At 36.4% G+C, this 20016-nt stretch overlaps 1 protein-coding gene across 1 annotated transcript in view; it reads left to right on the plus strand.

Annotated features, from left to right (window-relative positions):
- Positions 1 to 20016, plus strand: part of ITGBL1 (integrin subunit beta like 1) — a 212928-nt gene that overhangs the window by 112972 nt on the left and 79940 nt on the right. The gene's annotated exons all lie outside the window — the stretch shown is intronic.

The raw sequence follows: 20016 nt of genomic DNA on the forward strand, positions 1-20016 counted from the left end.
GAAAACATTAATTTGAAAAGATGTAAGCATGCCTATCTTTATTGCAGCATTATTTGTAATAGCCAAGATACGAAAGCAACCTTAGCATTCATCAGTAGATGAATGAATAAAGAAGATGTGGCATATGTACACAATGGAATATTACTCAGCCATAAAAAAGAATGAGATCTTGCCATTTGCAACAACATGGATGCATCTAGAGGGTATAGTGCTAAATAAATCAGACAGAGAAAGACAAATACCATGTGATTTTACTTATCTGTGGAATTTAAGAAACAAAAACAAATGACAAAAAAAGAGAGACAAAGAATAAAACAGACTCTTACTGAGGACAAACTGGTGGTTGCCAAAGGGCAGGTGGTGGAGGGATGAGTGAAATAGATAAATGAGATTAAGAGTATACTTTGTAAAGAAAAAAATTAGATACTTGCTTAAAACTTTCTGAATGAGGGGCACCTGAGTGGCTCAGTGGTTGATTATCTGCCTTTGGCTCAGGTCGTGATCCTAGAGTCCTGGGATCAAGTCCCACATCAGGCTCCCCACAGGGAGCCTGCTTCTCCCTCTGCCTGTGTCTCTGCCTCTCTCTGTGTCTCTCATGAATAAATAATAAAATCTTTTAAAAAAAACTTTCTGAATGAGACCTTTTTTTAAAAAATTTATTCATGACACACACACACACACACACACACACACACACACAGAGGCAGAGACACAGGCAGAGGGAGAAGCAGGCTCCATGCAGGGAGCCTGACATGGGACTTGGTCCCAGGTCTCCAGGATCAGGCCCTGGACTGAAGGTGGCGCTAAACCGTTGAGCCACCTGGGCTGCCCTGAATGAGACCATTTAATTGCTGACATTTCTGAAATTCATTAACATTGCATTGGGGAGATTGTTGGCTTTTGAAAAAGCATTGCGCAAACAGATAGCTTTGAATAAGCCTATGTTGTTTTAGAAGGCATGTAGCCTCGGGTGTGCTCTTGCTTCCAGATCAGTACAAATTGGAAGAGAAGGAAGAATTCATCTAGAGGAAAGCTGGTTCCATTATTTTTGATTTATCAAAATAAGAAATGCATTTTTACCTCCCACATGGAAATGGCAAAGTTAATATGAAATATGCCTTTGGAGGAACTGGTAATTGAAATTATTACATATTTTGCTCATGAAAGAGGAAAAAGAGAAAGACTTCCTTTTACCTGAATGTTAGATCAGAAATTTATGTTGCAGTTTTCTCTTTGAAAAATGTATCTTTTATTGAGATATGATTCAGATACCATAAAATTCACTCTTTTAAAGTATACAACTTAGTGGTTTTTAATATATTTATAGAATTATGCAACCATCACCACTATCTCATCACAGAACATTTTCATCACCACTAAAAGAAATCCTGTGCGCCTTACCAGTTACTCCCCATTTCCCTCTCCTGTCAACCCCTAGAAACCACTGATCTACTTCTTGTCCCTGTGGATTGCCTAATCTGGATATTTTATATAAATGGAATAATAAAATATGTGACCTTTTTGTTTCTGGCTTTTTTTTCACTTAGCATATGTTGTCAAGATTTATCCATGTACTTCATTCCTTATGACAGCTAGCTAATACTCATCTGTATAGATATACCACATATATTTATCCATTCATCTGTTAGTGGACATTTGGACATTCTACTTTTTGACCATCATGAATAATGTTCTATGAACATTCATGTATAAACTTTTGTGTGGGTATGTGTTTTAATTTCCCTTGGGGTTATATGTGGAATTGCTGAGTCGTATGTAAGTCTGTTTAACTTTTTGAAGTAGAGCTGAACTGCCTTTTTTTTTTTTTTTTAAGATTTTATTCATTCATTCATGAGAGACTCAGAGAGAGAGGCAGAGACATAGGCAGAGGGAGAAGCAGGCTCCATGCAGGAGCCCAATATGGGACTTGATCCCAGGACTCCAGGATCACGCCCTGGGCCGAAGGCAGGCACTCAACCGCTGAGCCACCCAGGCATCCTTGAACTGCCTTTAAAGTGGGGATACCATCTTACATTCCCACCAGCAGTTCATAATAAGGGTTCCAGTTTCCTTACATCCAAATAACAGCATTTGTTGTCATTTGTCTTTTTGACTACTTAGAGTTTTCTTTATGTAGAAAACAAAGTCCCCAAGATTATTTGTACCATGGGTATTTCCCCATACTCTGTTATGTATCCCTACTGATTATAAGTAGAAGGGTAGGAATTGGGTAGAAGGAAATTTTAATTTCATAAATTTTATTTCTGACTTGAGCCCTTTTCACCAACAACCCCAAACAAGAACTACTGTTCTACCTGCGTTAATAAAATATCGGCAGAGGGCTTGAGTAAGCCTGTCATGCTTTTAAAGGAACAAAGGTTAAAAATTAGTGTCCTTCAGACTACTGTTATTCATTCATTCATTCATTGTTTAAAAATAACAAATTATATGATGGAAAAATAAGAAAAGCATATAAGGTATCTCTCAAACATAGAAAATCACTATATATTACCAGTTGTTTTTCATTTGTCCCTAAGTTTTTAAATATGGTGTTAGTGTAAGAAAATTATGGTGGATTTTAATTATTGTGGATATTAGTCTTTGTTGACTCTGACAAACACATATTTGTCTCTTATCTTTCCAGGGATGCTCTAATGTTTTAGTCACCATTTTTAAACAATAACACATATTTAAAGTTTATTTTGTTAAAAAGATGTTGAATATATGTATAGAGTTACAAGACTTTTTATAATTTTATGATTCATTTAAGCTTTTTAAAATACTTTAGAGAGAAATAATAAGCTTCTCCAGTTTCCTCACAGGGAAATGGAGGTATTGATGAGTGGAGTGATATCCCAGGGAACCATAACAAAATGTGAGAATTTTGAGAATGAAGACCAAGGATTTATGAGAGATATTCCAGTGCTCGGACCAGTGGCCAGAGACCCTTCCTTTCTCACTGAGCTACCTCTGCAAACTCATTGGCATTGGGTGTTTTAAAGCAAATGGCCAATATGAAAACTTATAAAGGATTAGCTTTGCCATTTATGAATGACAGCTGCAGCTGTGCTTACATGAGTGAGGAAAGCAATTACAAGGCCCATCGGTTCTCAAGTCGTAGATCCTCAGCTGTTCGCTAGCTGGGGCCAAGAAAAAAAATTCTCCTGGTAGAATGTATTGAAGTTCCTCAGTGCAGCCCACCTCAGGGGCCAGATGAAGGCATTTGTACACTGGAAATTAAATTAGATTACTTGCTTCTGCTGGTGATGACTAAATGTGATCATTATGTCTTGAAAGAGGGGAATAATTTAGGTAATCTCTTAAACTCTTTATTAATCCTGTGGCTCCTTGATTTCTATTCCTTATTGCCTATAAATATCCTTTTACTTAATTAGGTGACACTCATCAGTCGATATGGACACACAGTTATTCATCCTAATTTCTGCCCTCCAGGTATTGGCTAGGGGACAACTTTGTCTAGTCTCATATCAACATTCTGCTCAAAACTTGAAATGGCTTATGATAGGCTACACATTAGCTTTAAATTCTTTTTGGCTTAAGAATATATTTTTATTTTTATTGAGCTTCTCCTTCTGAGTATGTGTCTGGCTTTGGAAAAAAATGTGAAGCAAAATTGGTGTACATCACTTTGAAGCAGAAGCTTAAGAGGCAGTGAGAGATTTGCCATCTTTCTTGTCCCCAAATAGGGGTTTGCAGTACATGAGATGGTGGCTGATCCATTAGCCTGGGTGTCTGAATGAGGATGATTGGAGAAACCTCTGCTGACCCACCAAGGACCTGTAACACTAGTGAAAAATAAAATTTTGTTTTTTAAGAAGCTGAGATATTAGAGTTGTTATTGTAGCAGAACCCCTGATTCAGACTCTTCTCCACGTAAAAAATTTAGGGAATGCAGTTAAAGCAAACCAAAAAGCAAACACACATACACACACAAAACCATACTTAAACCCAAAGAGAGAAGGAAAAAAACAGTTGAGGTTTATAACTATATGCGTATCTTAGTAGTATCAATAAACATGTATATATTTTACAAGTGATGTATTTATGCTAGTCTAGCAACAGCATTTTTTTTAAGATTTTATTTATTTATTCATGATAGAGATAGAGAGAGAGAGAGAGAGAGAGAGGCAAAGACACAGGCAGAGGGAGAAGCAGGCTCCATGCCAGGAGCCCAATGTAGGACTCAATCCTGGGATTCCAGGATCACACCCTGGACCAAAGGCAGGCGCCAAACCACTGAGCCACCCAGGGATCCCCTAGCAACAGCATTTATGTGCAGTTGTTCAACAGGTAAAATGCTAAGAACATTGAATGTATTATCCCTTTTTTTTTAATATCCCCCAAACACAATGAGATAGCAAGTATACTCATTCTTCTTTTTCCAGAAAAAGAAATTGGAAATTTGAATAGTCATCTTGCATAGTAAATGCCAGAGGTAAAAGCTTTTATACAGATTTTTTTCAGGTCATCCAACTCCAGAGCTGTTGTTTTAGATCATTTACTCATTCTTTTAACATGCCAATTTGTTAAGCAAAATGTAATAACTAGATTTCCTTGTTAAAAACATTTTTAAATCATTGATATTGCTGCATAGTATTCCATAGTATAATTGTAGCAAATTTAATCAGTCATCCTCTATTAGACATCTAAATCATCTCTTAATTTATTCGAGTTCTAAATGCTATCATTTACATTCTTGCAGCAGAAAATTTATACAAATCTTTCTTAGATGTGGAATGTATAAAATATGTTAAAGCTTTTCAATAAAATTTGTGCAAAAATAATCATATTCTCTAGAAAAAGTGTACCGGTATACCCTCCTACCAGGAACATAACAGGAGTTCCTTTCACCCACCAATAGTGACAATTTCAGTGCTCAGCTTTTCTTGATACATTTTGCTTTTAGCGTTATGAGCTTACCATTTGTCAAACTCCTTTCATTGACTTCTGTAATCATCAAACAAATGATTTATCTGTAGGCATTATTATTCAGAGGCTTGTGTTCGCTGTATTTGCCTTCTTTGATCATCATTTGTCCTTGTGTCTAAGTCATTTTTTGTTTGGTCTGCAATCTCACATGCTTTTGTTACCTGTCCTCTGTGCCCTTTGGTTTTCTTTTATCAGACTTGTTCTAAGAGATATTGCGTATGTTTTAGTCCTTAAGCACACATAAGCATGCACTCCCACAAGGGAAGGTGGGAAGTGGAGGAAGAATGATAAATTGAGGCTAATTATTTAATATTGCAGCTTTTAGAAAATAGAAACTATGTCCTCATTTTTATCAATTAGTACATTTTAATTAATGAATTAAGCAAGTTGGTTCAATTCCCTCAGCTAGGAACATACTTTCAAAGAATAATAGCATGCCAAATTCCCACCATCTGGAGATTTTTCAAGTTAAACCACAATTTATCTCTTTTACTGGCATTGCACATCTTTAGATTTTCTTGTTTTATTTATCAGAAAAGATTCCCATGATGCATGTATTTTCTTTAACCTATGTGATTTTTACTCTTATTTTTGACAATTGAATCATTATTTTTCTTATTTATGTACCATGGAAATGTTTTTATTTGAAACAGAGAAAAAGCATTTAAAAAATGGAAGTTCTCCAGTGTATTTTAAAAACTTTGGGAGGAGAAGATCTTCACTCCTTTTTTTTTTTTTTTTTTTTTTTTGAAGATTTATTTATTTTCTTTTAGGGAAAGAGAATGAGAGAGCAAGCACATGAGCAGGGGGAGAGGCAGAGAAAGAGAAGCAGGCTCCCCATTGAACACAGAGCACAATCTGGGGCTCCATCTCAGGAACGTGGAATCATAACTTGAGCCAAAACCAAGAATCACACTTAACTAAGTCACCCAGGTGCCCCAAGGATCTTTCTATATTTTTACGAATTATTTTTACAGCTTTATTGAAGTATAACTGATAAACCAAAAAACTGCACATATTTAATGTATACAATTTGGTGAGTTTGGACATATGTGTACACCCATGATGCCATCACCACAATCAAGGTTATGAGCATATCCATGCTTCCAGATATGTCCTTGTGTCTCTTTCCTTGTGTGTGTGTGTGTGTGTGTGTGTGTGTGTGTGTGTTAGGGACACTTAACATGAGAGGTGTTTAAAATAGTCAAATTTATAGAAACAGGAAATAGACTGGTGGTTGCCAGAGGATGGGAAAAGGTAATGGGGACTTGTTCAATGTGTACAAAGTTATAGCTATACAAGACGAATAAGTTCTAGAGATAATGCTGTACTACATAGTGCCCATAGCAAACAATATAGTAATGTAGACACCAAAATTTGTTAAGAGCAGATCTCTAAACATTTAAATTAAGCACCATATCACCTATTGTGATTTTGATTATATTTTTAAAATTCTCAGTGGGCTAATTAAATATCTTATTTTAAGCTAGCTGCTGTGGGAAATGCATGAAGCTTTCAAGTGACAAGGGAGCCCAGTGTGTTCTTCCCTGCAGTATTTTGACACAGCAAGTAGGATTTAGATTTACTCTATTCTAAGTATATCTTAGATCTACTACATCCATCAGTGCTCAAGGACTCTGGAAACGTCATGCCCTAAACTATGGCATTTCAAACATAGTTGTAAAGGATCACAGCCAAAGAAGATGAAAAAATGATCCTGTAAAATTAACTTCTTATTCCTCCTTATCTAGATGGAATGATGATGCTTTTAGTGATACACCAAATGGGGAAATTACTGGTGAATTGGTAAATCATGCCAGAAACAAAATTCTGCATTTCATCATATTAAATGATGAAAAATCAGTTTGTGATCTTCCACAGGCGGTCTGCCATGGATCTCTGAGCACACTTTGAACTTATAGTGCTCTCTGCCATGGATTTTATTTGTTCTACCGTCATGGAATGGCCCACTATAGTGGTATGGTCCCTGGGAGGAGAAAAGCCTGTTTATTATGTGCTTTCTTTGTACTCAGAAAAACTTACTAGAACGTCTTAAATTGTATATGCATCCTACATTTCACAAAACCCCAGGAATATAAATGTTATTTATTATGACTTTCCAAAAGATAGTGTGGAAACAAAAGGTTTGGGATCCAGATAGAATGAAATATGGTGCCTCCAGCATCCTTTCTCTATGTCCTCCTGAGGTGCTGGATTCTCTGTGTTGGGACTTTCTATCCTCAAGGAGGCCAAAGGTGCAGGTGCCCAGAACTGTGGCTTACTGGAAAGTCCTGGTTAAATTTAGTGTTAAATCTTTCATTCATATGAGGAAGCAGCATTTGCTAAACTAAAGGCATAATTTGCATGTATTGAAGAGAATTGCTTAAAAAAAAATTGAAAACAGCCAAATTCAATAGAAATGGTAATCTCATACAAGGTGACGATTCAGGGACTCCTTTGTCCAGTGGGTAAATCATTGTCCTTGTTTCTTATTCCTCCTTCTTTATTTTATCTTGCCTTTCTTGCCATTTTTATATTCAGTAAAATCTAGAGGAGAAGAAGAAATTCAGGAGCTGAAATGAATAATTTTGTATGTCTTTTGAAAAGATAGTAGAAGACATTTCAGGGGAAAATAACACTTAGCATTTTTAAAATCACGTGAGGTTTTTCTAACCTGTAGTCCAGAAAACTGTATCACTTCCAAGACAGAGTGAATATTTTTTGCATGTGTTGCAGTCAACAATCTTGCTTAAATGTTTTTATCTTTGTTTTTTTTTTTAAGATTTTATTTATTTATTCATGAGAGACACACAGAGAGAGAGAGAGAGAGGCAGAGACAGGGGCAGAGGGAGAAGCAGGCTCTATGCAGGGAGCCCAAAATTGGACTCAATCCTGGGACTCCAGGATCATGCCCTGAGCTGAAGGCAGATGCTTTAACCGCTGAGCCACACAGGGATTCCCCCCAAATGCTTTATCTTTGGCAACAGAACATTTTGTGTCAAAGATAGGAATAGATCCAAATAAATAGACAATTTCTATTACATTTTGCATAATTTTTGTGTGGTAAATTGAAAACCAGTGAAATTCTTTGGCTAAGAAAACTTCCTAGTAAAAGCTGCAACAAATATTGTCAAAATCTATTTGAAATGAAAATAGAAAATTGGACATGAATTCAATCCCAATTTCTTTAAGTGAGCTTAAAATGAAATGTGTGACAACTATGACAATTTTGTTACTGCAATTATATATTTATTTCTAGTAAAACACTAAACACATAGTGAAGGAGGTAGTGTGGTGCTCTAGCAGTTATTTACTTGATTTTATTCAATATAAAAACACAAACCAGATACTTTTAATGGGAAACAATCTGGTCTGGCTATCGGCCATAATCTTCATGGAACTGTATACCCTGCAGACTTTCTCTTTAATAGAAAACCAATGAGGCAGAATGGCATCATTTTGTCTAAACTTTAAGGTCATATAGCTGGTCAGAGCCCTATGGTTCCCCTCTTGGACATATTTCATTAAAAATTGATAGGGCTGGCCATTGTGCTAGACTCGTAATGGATGTATTCAGTATATAACCATATGATAGCATATAGCTAATTAAATATGTTCCTTAGTGGTGTTTATAAAATTTCATTAACCTGGTATTTACTAACCACCCTACCATGTATCTCTGTGCTAAGCCAGGGGTCAGGAAACAGGCTGCGTTCTGTTTCTGCAGATGAAGTTTTATTAGAACACAGCCAAGCTCATTTACATGCATATGGCTGCTTTCTTGCTATAATGGCAGAGTTAAATAGCTGCCACAGAGTGTATGGCACACAGAGCCTAAAATACTCACTATTTAGCCCTTTGTAGAAAAAGTTTGCTGCACCCTGCACCAAGGATTTATGGTAAATGTGACAAATGTGGTGGGAAAGAAGACTCAGTATCTTGAGAGTGAGAAGAGGAAGATACTGTTTTCTAAACAATCTCGGATATAAGTATGGCTTCATGAAGTGAGTGGAGCTGGAGCTGAGCCCACAGGGATGAGTAGCATTGGACAGATAATGATTTCAAAAAAAGTGTATTCTAGGTAGAGGGAATCACATGAAGAGAAACATTGAGTTAACCAGAGGATAACTTTTGCAGGGAACAAGAAACAAATTCACTTTTGATGATAAATGAAGAATAAGAAAATAGTGGGAGACAGGTCTGGGGGCAAATGTCATCTTTCCCACCCTTCATCACTTCTCCCCATGTTGTGATGGGTTTGAGACAGAAAAAGCAACTTATTCATAGAGCTCTTGTTCTCATAGTTGTTTTTGAAGTTCATTGTTCATAAGAAGGACACTTATAGTAAGCACGGATTATAAATATGCTAAAATGATGTCATATCATTTAACCTGGCTCAGGGCCCACTCCACTGTGTCATTGCTGAAATACCAAACTTAATGTAACTAAAGTTACCAAGATTCAAATATTTCCATGAATAGGTTGAATATGTTAGCATCTTTCATGTGCCTTTCTCTCTCCTTCTGGCACCTCAGATCATGTTTACTTATTTATTGATAGAATACAAAAAGACAAATATAAAGTGGCTGTTAATATTATTAAGATTCATTCATATTAGCAAAGTAGTCAAATGACAAGAGTTTAGCAGTTTAGTATCTCAAGGGTCACTTTATCTGTGTTGGCTATGTGTACACATACCCATGTGTTTTACTTTATTTTTTGTTAGGTTTTCATTTAAATTCCAGTTAGTTAACATACAATGTAGTATTAGTTTCAAGTGTTCAGTGTAGTGATTTAGCACTTCCATACATCACCCAGTGCTCATCATGACAAGTGCAATTTGTAATTCCCATCACCTATTTCCCAAATCCCCTACCCATCTCCCCTCTGGTAACCATCAATGTGTTCTCCAGAGTTAATATCCTGTTTCTTGGTTTGCCTCTCTGTTCCTTTCTACCCCCCACCATACTCCTTTATTTTGTTTTTGTCTTTCTCTGACTGGCTGATTTTGCTTAGCATAGTATACTCTGGCTCCATCCATGTCACTGCAAATGGTAAGATTTCATTATACACACACACACACACACACACACACAGACCACATCATCTTTATCCATTCATCACATACCCTTATGTTTTAAATGGCAAAGGGACATCATATCATGAAGCAAGATAGTGGATTTTTGATGGAAATGAGTGACTCTATACTTAGTCTGGGTTCTGCCACAGGCTAAGTGTTAGGGACAGCAAGTCATAGCTAAATTGGCACCCTAATGGTGACTGTGAACTTAACTTCTTTAGGCTACTTTCCCTGTCCTTTGCTTCTCTCTATAGTAAGTGAACTTGACTGTGTTCTGATTCATTTAGACCTTAAATTTTCTGTTTACTCTCATGGGATCCATGCCTTTGATTTCTGACTCAGCTTCACCAGACTCTCTTTCTGGTTTTGCATAGCTAACTAGACAGAGCTGACTATTCTTCAGGAAAATCAGGTAATTAGCTAAGCTGTTCTTCTAGACTCTGCTTTTTACTAAGTGATTATTTTGGGTATGGAATAATTTATTCTACAGTTATTGCATCCTTTCATTTGGAATGTAACAGTTAAGATGGATAAGATTTGGTTATCCATAAATATTTATTTCTCATGTGATGCCTTTTATTTGGATAAAGGAGGAAAAGCAGGATTCTTTGGCTTCTTATTTAAGTTTCTAAATAATTCTGGCCTCTTTGCTGCTCAAAATATCCATGCCATGTGGATGCTTGTAAATAGTACCAAATGGCCTGGCATGGTACAGTTGTGAGCCATTTAAGGTTTGAATGGTCTCAAGGATGAAACAGCAAATATTTGAGGTCATATGTAAAGTCCTTTACAAGGACATTAAAGTCTTTGCTAGAATTTCTTTCTCTGGATTTCTTCCTAAGGCCTTGTATTGCACAATAGTTACCTGAAGGAGCTTAACAGAAATATTAAAGAAAAAAAAAGTGCAAGCAGATACAAAGTATAAGGTGACTGGAAAGTCTCTTATACTTCTTCATTTAATTAATTTGCTAAAAGTCTGGGTATGATTAATGCTACTATTCAATTATAGTCACAATGGTGAGACAGACTCATGCAACTTGATGCTCTTGAGTATAGTTTATTATAATTATGAAAGAGTCAGTAGCAAAACCCAAGTGGCATAACTAATGTTGGATTCTAGATGCATTCTTCTGGATGATTCTACTACATAAAGAGAAAAATCCAGAGGTATTGTTGGAAAATGAGATCTGTTGTTTTAGGTTGTGTTAGGAGCTTGAGGTCCTGTGGCTGCACAAGAGTGGGGCAGGATTTCTACAGGCTGACATTGGTTAACTCTGTTCCCAAATATTACTATGGACAGACATTGATTTGTTTGGGTGGAGAGGCTCACATTCACTGCCAATATTATGCTTTCTCTCTGTATCTTATGCAGTCAGCCACTTCCCTTGTAAGGACATGTGCCCCTATGGGGACAACAATTAAAGAGATGGTCAGATGACACCCTTACAGGGCAGATGTGCTCAGGCTATCTGTTGTTTGTGTGCCCCTGGAGCACTTTTTCTGTCTTTATGGACCCTCACTTATGTTATCTGTAAAAACAGTATTATAACTGCTCCATTTCCTCTAAAATGTTGTGAGGAATAATTAAGATAGTACATATGAGATTATTTGTTAACTTCAAAACTAATACACAATGCACAATGGTAAGGGATTACAAGGGTTGAACTAGATGACATAGCAGATGAACTTAAGGGCATAGAATTTAGTTTTTAAAAATATTTACTTATTTTGGAGAGAGAGGGAGATAGCATGCACCTGTGAGTGGGGGAGGGTCAGAGGGAGAAACTCTTAAACAGACTCCCCTGAGTGCAGAGCCTGACACAGGGCTCACTGGAGTCAAAACCAATCATCTGATGCTCAACTAATTGAACCACCCAGGCACTCCAAGGGCACAAAATTTAATAGAGAAAACAAGATCACTATTCACTCACTCATCCATTCATTAATTCAGTCATACATCCAACATATATTTATTGGTATCCTACTATGTCCCTAGGTACTGAGGAAAGAATAATAAATAAGACAATGTCAGGGCTCTCATAGAGCTTCTAGTGAGTTTGGTTGGAGAACTTAAATAAGAAACCAAATAATTTCAATTAGGGCTAGAAGAAAGAAGTCAAGATAATACAGAGAGTGTCTGGTATGGAATTTGGGGGTTGCTCCAGATAAGGTGGCCAGGGATCTTCTCTGAAGAGGTCCTCTTTGGTCAGATCTGCATATTGAAAAGGGGCCGAATGAGAACTGAGGGAAGATGGCCAGAAAACAGAAAAACAATGGTTTATACAAAATTTCAGACTCAGATGATGAAGATTTCCTGGAAGTGATGCAAGTCAGGTGGACTTTGTCCTTAAAGAATCCACAGAGGAGACTGAGAGCTTGTTGAAGAAGAATTTTAAAAATACCAAGCTCCTACCTAATTTAATTTGTTCCTAATGTGGCCTGGGCATCAGGGATTTTAAGTGCTCCCTGGTGATTCTACTATGCAGTCACATTAAGAATTGCTGCTCTGCAGAGTGTCTAATGGACATAGTCCTGCAGCAAAGGATGGACATTTTTGCTTTTGCCCTACTTCCCACAAAGCAAACAGGGCTTCAGGGAGTGCTAAGAGTTGCAGAAAAATTACCATCGTGTGGGGTCTTTTCCTGATGCTCTGTTGAATAGGTGAGAAGGCAATGAGGCAGAAGTGTGTGGGGGGTGGGGGCGGGGGAGGGTATGCCCTTGGAGAAAGTGGGAAAATAGTTTCCAAAACAGAAAATCTCCTTAGGAGGTACAGAAATATGAAAGAATATGGTATGTTTGTTCAAGGACTTGCTCCGCCTAGTTTTTGTGTATCTGAGGTGGAGGTGAGAATCTGTATTTTTAAATAGATTTACAGTGTAATTATGAAGCATGTGGGTATGAATGCTGGGGGTATATCTCTTTCACAAAAATAGCCTTCCATGGTCCTCAATTGTTCAGAACCTTTAGATCTGCTCTCCAACTTCATAGATTGTTTTCTGAGAACTAATCTGTGGCGTTTCCTTGACCTGAATAATTTTTTTTTAATAATTTGTATTGTAATGAGGGCTTCTTGGAATTCTTTATCAAGGGATTCTTAACGTGGAATTCATGCAACTCTGGAGATTTATGGTTGAGTATCAAGGCAATAAGAACCTCTTAAAATAGCGCAAGTAGGTTGTATGTACCTTCTTCTATTTTTACGAAGAGAATCATAGCTTCTTTTCCCAGATTCTAAATGGGCTGTGTAATATCAGCAAAGATGGCAGTGATTTAGAAATCACTGCATAAAACCAAAATAAACACTTTTAGAGAGATATCACAGCATACTTTTAAGGAACATTTTTTGGGCTAGCTGTGCCTTAACTATATACTTATAGTTTAGTAATTAAATTAGTAAATTATACTACTAGTGGTCAAATATAGAAATACTTTGTGATATATAGTTGTATATATAACCTATGATTTGACTTATTTTTTTCTGAAATGTGTTCATAAGATATAAGTTTGAAATAAAGGTACACCAAGCCCAAAACCATTTTTTTCGAAATCATGATAATTTGTCACTGAAGTTTCTTATTAGGGTAATTGAAAACACAGGCAGAAGTTCAAGCAGAGAAAAAAGTAATCCCATTGCTGTTTTTCTGTCAGACCAGAATAACATTTCTTCTATAATGCTTTAGGTTTTACTCTGTACCCATGAGAGGTGTCCATTCTGATTAATAAATGTTTTAAGTATTAGATAGTTATAAGAGTACAACCTGGCATTCTAGAAATAACAGGAGTATGTGAATAAGAACAGAAGGAAATTTAATTTATATGCTAATCAAGTTTCATTAGGAATTGTTTTAAGGAGACCCATCTCATTATGTAAAAATAAAATCTTTTATTAACAAATATAAAAAATTTAATAAAGAAATATAATTGCTGTTTTGCAATTCCTACATGGCTCCAAACTAAGATTTAGTGATTCTATAAAGTTATTTCCAATCAATGTTCAACCACATTATTGTTGTAACTTTGGCTAGCTAACGTCCTTATGAATATTGGAAATGTGTAGAATAGAGCTAAATTATCAAAGAAAATCCCAAGCATTGGGACAGAGCATATAACCTAAGGAAACAGTGAAGCAGATGGATGAACAGGTCATAAAGCAGCAATAACTTTTGGTTGTTAATATTGAATGACCCAAGACCTACTTTCTGGGCTTGTATCTGTTCATCACACATCCATTCATATATTTATTTATTTATTCAGTGCAGTTAATTACACTGGCAATATAAAATGACAAGGAGCATCTTACCTTAATAACACAATTCGGGTAGCTGTTATTTTACTTCTGATGTTGCTTTTAGCTTCTGGTTGAATCCAAAGGCTTTATTTTTATGTTATGTACTGGTTATACTAGGGAAAATATGTTTAATGAGAATATTTGTTATTTGTTCAATATAAGCAATATATATGGAGAGTGTTCAAGAAACTGTAGCTGATGTTTACTATAGATGAAAGATTGTCAGGAACACAATGGTGTAGCATTATTGCTACCAGATCACACTTAAGAGCAAGCACCCATTTTAGCTATCCAAAGAGTTGTTTGGTTTTTACATCCTGAAAGAAATCTGGATTTCTTGATCATGTTTTTAATTCCTTTGTCATTAATTACAGCGCTGAAGTTATAACAAAATTACACAGCATCGATTCTAATTAAGAGTCTTTTGGGTGCAAATGGCACAATCCCAATTGAACCAGAAACAAACAAATGAATTATGTACTCACGTAACTAAGAACAGAAGTAAGGATGGAAAAGAGACTTAGACAGCCTCACATCAATCTCTCTCTCTTTCTGCCCCCTCACCCACCAGCACACAGATTTCTGCTTTTGTCAGGAGTTTGGTTTTAATTTTGCTACTATAGGTAAAGAGTTTTCTCCATGTAGGAGGGACACGGATTTTAACATCACCTGAGGTCATGTTTTTACTATGCCCTGACCAAAGAAGATAAAAGAGTCTTCCCTGGAAATTCAAAAAAATCTCAGGAAAAAAACTCTGATAGTCTTAGTCTGGAACCATGATCAGTTTCAAACCTAGATCCATGTCCAAACAGAGGGATGATGGAGTATTAAACATGACCCACCTTAGAGGCAACTCTGAGGCGTGATCAGGTGTAGATTGTAAGACTTTAAGAGCTGTTCTGAACAGACAAAGCGGTTTTTGCTGGCTATGACTGCATTTTAGATTGATATTGACCTTGAGAATCTTTGATTACATGTAGAGTCTTTGTGTAGAAAGGATGATAGCATATTTTCAGATGCATAACCAAAGGACAGCACTGCATTACAAGGCAATTCATTAATGGTTGTGGCAGACGGAATACTGGTCCACAGAAACATTCATGTCCCGGTCCCTAGAAGCTGTGGATATGTTAGATTATGTAGCAGAAGGGAGAAGTTGAACACAGAAGTAAGATTGCTAATCAGGAGACTATTGTGAATTATCTGGGTGATCCCAGTATATTCCCAAGGGTCCTTACAAGTGGAAAAGCAGACAGAAAAGGATTCAGAATCAGTGATTCAATCTGAAAAGGACCTAACCTGCTATTATTGACTTTGAGAATAGGAGAATGAGGCCAAGAGCCAGGGACTGTGGTCAGCCTCTGGAAATGAAAATGCAAGAGATCATTTGCCCCTGGGGCCTTCAGAAGGAATGCGGTTCTGCTGTCACCTTTATATCAGCCTAGTGAAATTCATTTAGACTTCCCCATTCCAGAAATATCAGATAATAACTTTGTGTCATTTTGAGCCACGAAGGTGTGGTAATTTGTTATAACAGTAATAGGAAATATGCAGTAATCTATGGAATATTTTTTGCTATAGGTAATAGAGTATATGTCAGAATCTTTTGCTGAGAAAATTGTGTATTCCTGTGAATTGTTTTAGACTTTGCAGAGAACCCAAGAAAGAATAATGTTAAAAAGATTATCTCTTTTACTGCTAGTACTTCATCTGTCAGCATAAACCTAAAAAGATTAGCTAAGGTATAATTTCCTTGTTGACTTTGCTTTTGCATTATTTTAAAATAAGGGAAGCTAGTTTTCAATACAACTTTATATCATACTTTCTGCACTTCTATGAGATGTTACAGTTTATTTCTTGTTGTAATACAGTGTGGATACATTGTTTTAATTGCTATATACTGTGTTAAGGTATCCTGAGCAAACATAATATGCATCTTTATTCCATTATTTAATCCTTTATTCTACTTAAACAGCCCATGAACACAATGACAGGATTTTAATATTATGGTCTGAATTTTTTTTCCTGTTTCTACATTGAAATTCTACACTGTAATTCTGGATGTACATCATTATCAAGAGTAAATACGTAGGTCCAGGTTTTGCAGGACCCACATTTTGGGAGCCTTTCATAATAAAAAGAATTCAAAATTACAAGCACAAAATTAGTTAAGGTGAATATTTGTTTAGGATGAAAAGGAAATCAACATACATTTTTAAAAGCGAACGAATACCACAAACATTCTGAAATTCAGAACATGATGTAATTACGATTTTATTCATCTATTGTAAATGGCTCTGTATCCTTCAAAACCTGTTTCTTTTCTTTCAACTTCCCAAGTGTGGGTTGGGCTTAATAAAAAGCATTCAGTAGTATGACGTGGTCTTTGGCCTTACGCTGTCATGAGCCAGTTATAATAGGAGTATTCCTAGAAGCCATTCCTACACCCTAAAAAGCCATGAAAGTGACTATATCCTACTAATCCCAAAGTAAATGTATCCTTGGGGTGCCTGCAGTTATTCTAGTGCCACATGACATGAGGACAAGTATGGCTAAGTGGAAGTGGGAATAGAGAGCATTAGTCTTAATTGAGTTAAAAAGTCTTATTTTTGGAAATTTTCAAAAATATATATCACCTATTGCCAGGGTCCTTCCCAGCATCCTGGAAGGGACCTCCACAAGTAAAGAAATCTGTGGATTAATTAGCTCCATGGTCAATGTGCCTCTGACTCTTGATAGTTGACACTCAAGAACCGCCCTCAGGATTGTAGCCAAAGTAGAGAACAGTGAGTTTCTATGTCTTGTCATGACTTCCTGTGCTTTCCTCTCCAAAAGAATAATAAGCAAATCATTTGCTAAAAGCATCTATTTAGATGGACAGCTGTGTACATGTGGATGCCTCCAGTTCAGGCATCTTTCTGTTCCCTGAGCATGTGTGGAGTTAGAAGTATTTGTCACATTATCAGCTTCCAAATACATTAAGAAAACAAAAACAAAAACAAAAACAAACAAACAAAAAACCTGGAAGTGGATAACCTGGGGCTTCTGTGTCTCTATTTTTGTTTATTTGTCACACAGGATGTCACTTCTTGAACCCATTGCAGACGTCAAGGTCTTCCTGCAAAATGTAATCATGACCTTGGGTCTTAGTTTCATGCTCCATAAAAAGCTAGATTTTAGGTGATAGAAATTCAGAGCCAGCGCCCTCCTATTTTTTCCCCTTACTGAAAAAGAGATAAGGAAGCTGATCCGCCCCAGATTGATGCTAAGCCTAAAAAGAGCTTTGCATACTCATTGAAAAGTGTTCCTACATGCTACAGTCTTTATTCTCCCTTTTAAAATGTGCTTGGTCATCTATTCACAAGACTTTGGAGACAGGAGATTTTCAGAGTCTTAATGCATTGATATGAAGAGGAACAAAAAGAAAAGCTTTTTCAGAACTTTTTCTACTCTCTGCGACTTCTCTCTGGGAAAAGGCAGACCTTTAGTTTAGTCCAAAGGGAATAGGACTATTCGAAATGACAAATTAAGGTTTTGGGGGATAACTGAAATAAAGAAGTGGAAAAGTTTGGTGGATTATCCCCAAAGCCTGGATCAGACAAGGAAATAAACCGGAGGCAGCCCAGATTTAAGTGAAGATGTGCGCTCTCAGGTCAAGGGCCTGCACTGGTTGGTTGGCAGCGAAGAGATAGAACAAAAAGAAATGAGAGGAAATGTTTTAATAGAAGGAAGTCAGAGGTGTGTGTACATAAGCAGGGCTTCTGCAGGCTGAGGGTATGTTTTTTACTTCTTTTGTTTCTTTTGCCTGTGCAGAGCCTAGGGGCTTATGTGCTGATTGAATTAACCTTTCTGTATATGCAAAAACCCGTATGATTAAACTTTTGTTCTTAGGCAGTGCTTCTAATATCAGATTGAAGATTTAGGGGGGCAATAATAGTTAACATTTAATAAGTATTTACTATATGCTAGGCACTGCGCTACATTAAATGATACATCTCATTTAATACTCTCTTGACCTTGCAATGGTGGTATCATGATTATCCCTACACAGTTAAGCAACACCTGTCTCTCTTTCTCTATCAATTCTGTCGTTTCTGTTCCCATCCATTCTAATCTAGTCCAAGGTCATGGGTGTGTCTTCTGTGCCGAGGATATCCACTGGCACATTATGTGCTGGGCTAAATGAAACATCACATCCTTCATTGTACAGCTAAACCTGTGTACACTTTCATTTCTGCATATATGCGACTATAATATGATTTTTTTGTTTATGTTCTTGCCCTGTTTTTGGCTTCATGAGTAGTGGTGGTGATCTTTGTATTTCTAGATTCTAGCATTGATCAAGTACTTGGCTGAGGGTAAAGAGCAATAATTACTGGTGAAGCGCATGACTAAGTGAGTGCCCAGATGAATCCATTGCTTCCTCTTTTAAGTAAATGATCATATACAAGTAATGGAAGAACTGGTTCTTAGCATGGGTTCCTAAGTACTTTTAGACCTCTGAGTGGAAAATCCTCATTTCAGTGAATAAGAATCTCATTCCCATGGGTCTAGTTGTGTATTCTCTTGCAGTGATCTGGAAGGGGAGGGGAAAATTGAACCCGGAATGAGGTTGGTGTGTGTATTTTCCTGTACTTGTGACTTAATTCCAAAGTCAGTTATATTTCCCAGTATTTATACTTTTTTTCTTTAATTGAGAGTATATTTTTACAGACACATGAACAAAATTATAATTCATTAATAATATGTAATTTCCACAAATCACTGACAATTGTTAACATTAAGATGGATATTATTCTTCATATAAATTATTATGTTTTAATCTTTCCTGTTAAAAATAATTCACCAGAAATTTGAAGAAAAATTTTAGAATGAATACAATAATGCAACCTATTGTTTATTAATTTAGTTTGATCCTGTGATAGAATGATCTAGTAATTAGTGTATGATCAGCAACCTGTAAGAAATTTTTAGAGGTTATCTCTTCTGTTACTCTGGAGTAATGACTTTAAAAGTAAAAAAAAAAAAAAAAATGTTGAATGAGTTGAGTCTCTTATTTTCTTATTCTGAAATGATTTTCTTATTTCGATGCAAATACCTAATGTGTAATTGTTTTATTTCTCATTCTACATTGAGAAACGTCACGTCATTATCTTCAGGAGAGGCATATCAGTACATTTAGTTACTCTTCCACGTGTGGCTCTGTAGAGATTTCTGACAAAATTATAAAACCCAGATCTCCAGCTGACTTTCATCTGAGGACAGATAATGAAGTTCATCCATGCAGTCATTGTAGTTCCAAAGATGTAAAGAAATTTCTTGCAATCACAGGTAACCTTCACATACAATGGATTTAAGGGGAAATGCAAGATTTTAAAATGGGCAATTAACATAAGAACGTTTTCTTTCACCATGGATGAGATTATCAGGGCACTTTAGCTAATAGTCTGATGATAAAGCATTTTTAAAAAATGAAATTGTATTTTTTGAATATATATACTCTATAGACTTTTGAAGCTGTTTTAAATCTCATTTCAAAATACCCCATAAAATAACTAAAAGAACCAGTTTTTAAGTATTCCATTAGACTGGTTGAACATGCCCCTCTGCAGTCTATTGACTGCACTATATACAGGCCCTTGTATTCATGCAGAGAAGTGATTTGTGCAGGGCGACCCAGGGCCCCAGGGTTCACAGA

This window comes from Canis lupus, chromosome 22, assembly GCF_011100685.1.
Source record: "Canis lupus familiaris isolate Mischka breed German Shepherd chromosome 22, alternate assembly UU_Cfam_GSD_1.0, whole genome shotgun sequence".
Classification (NCBI taxonomy): Eukaryota; Metazoa; Chordata; class Mammalia; order Carnivora; family Canidae; genus Canis; species Canis lupus.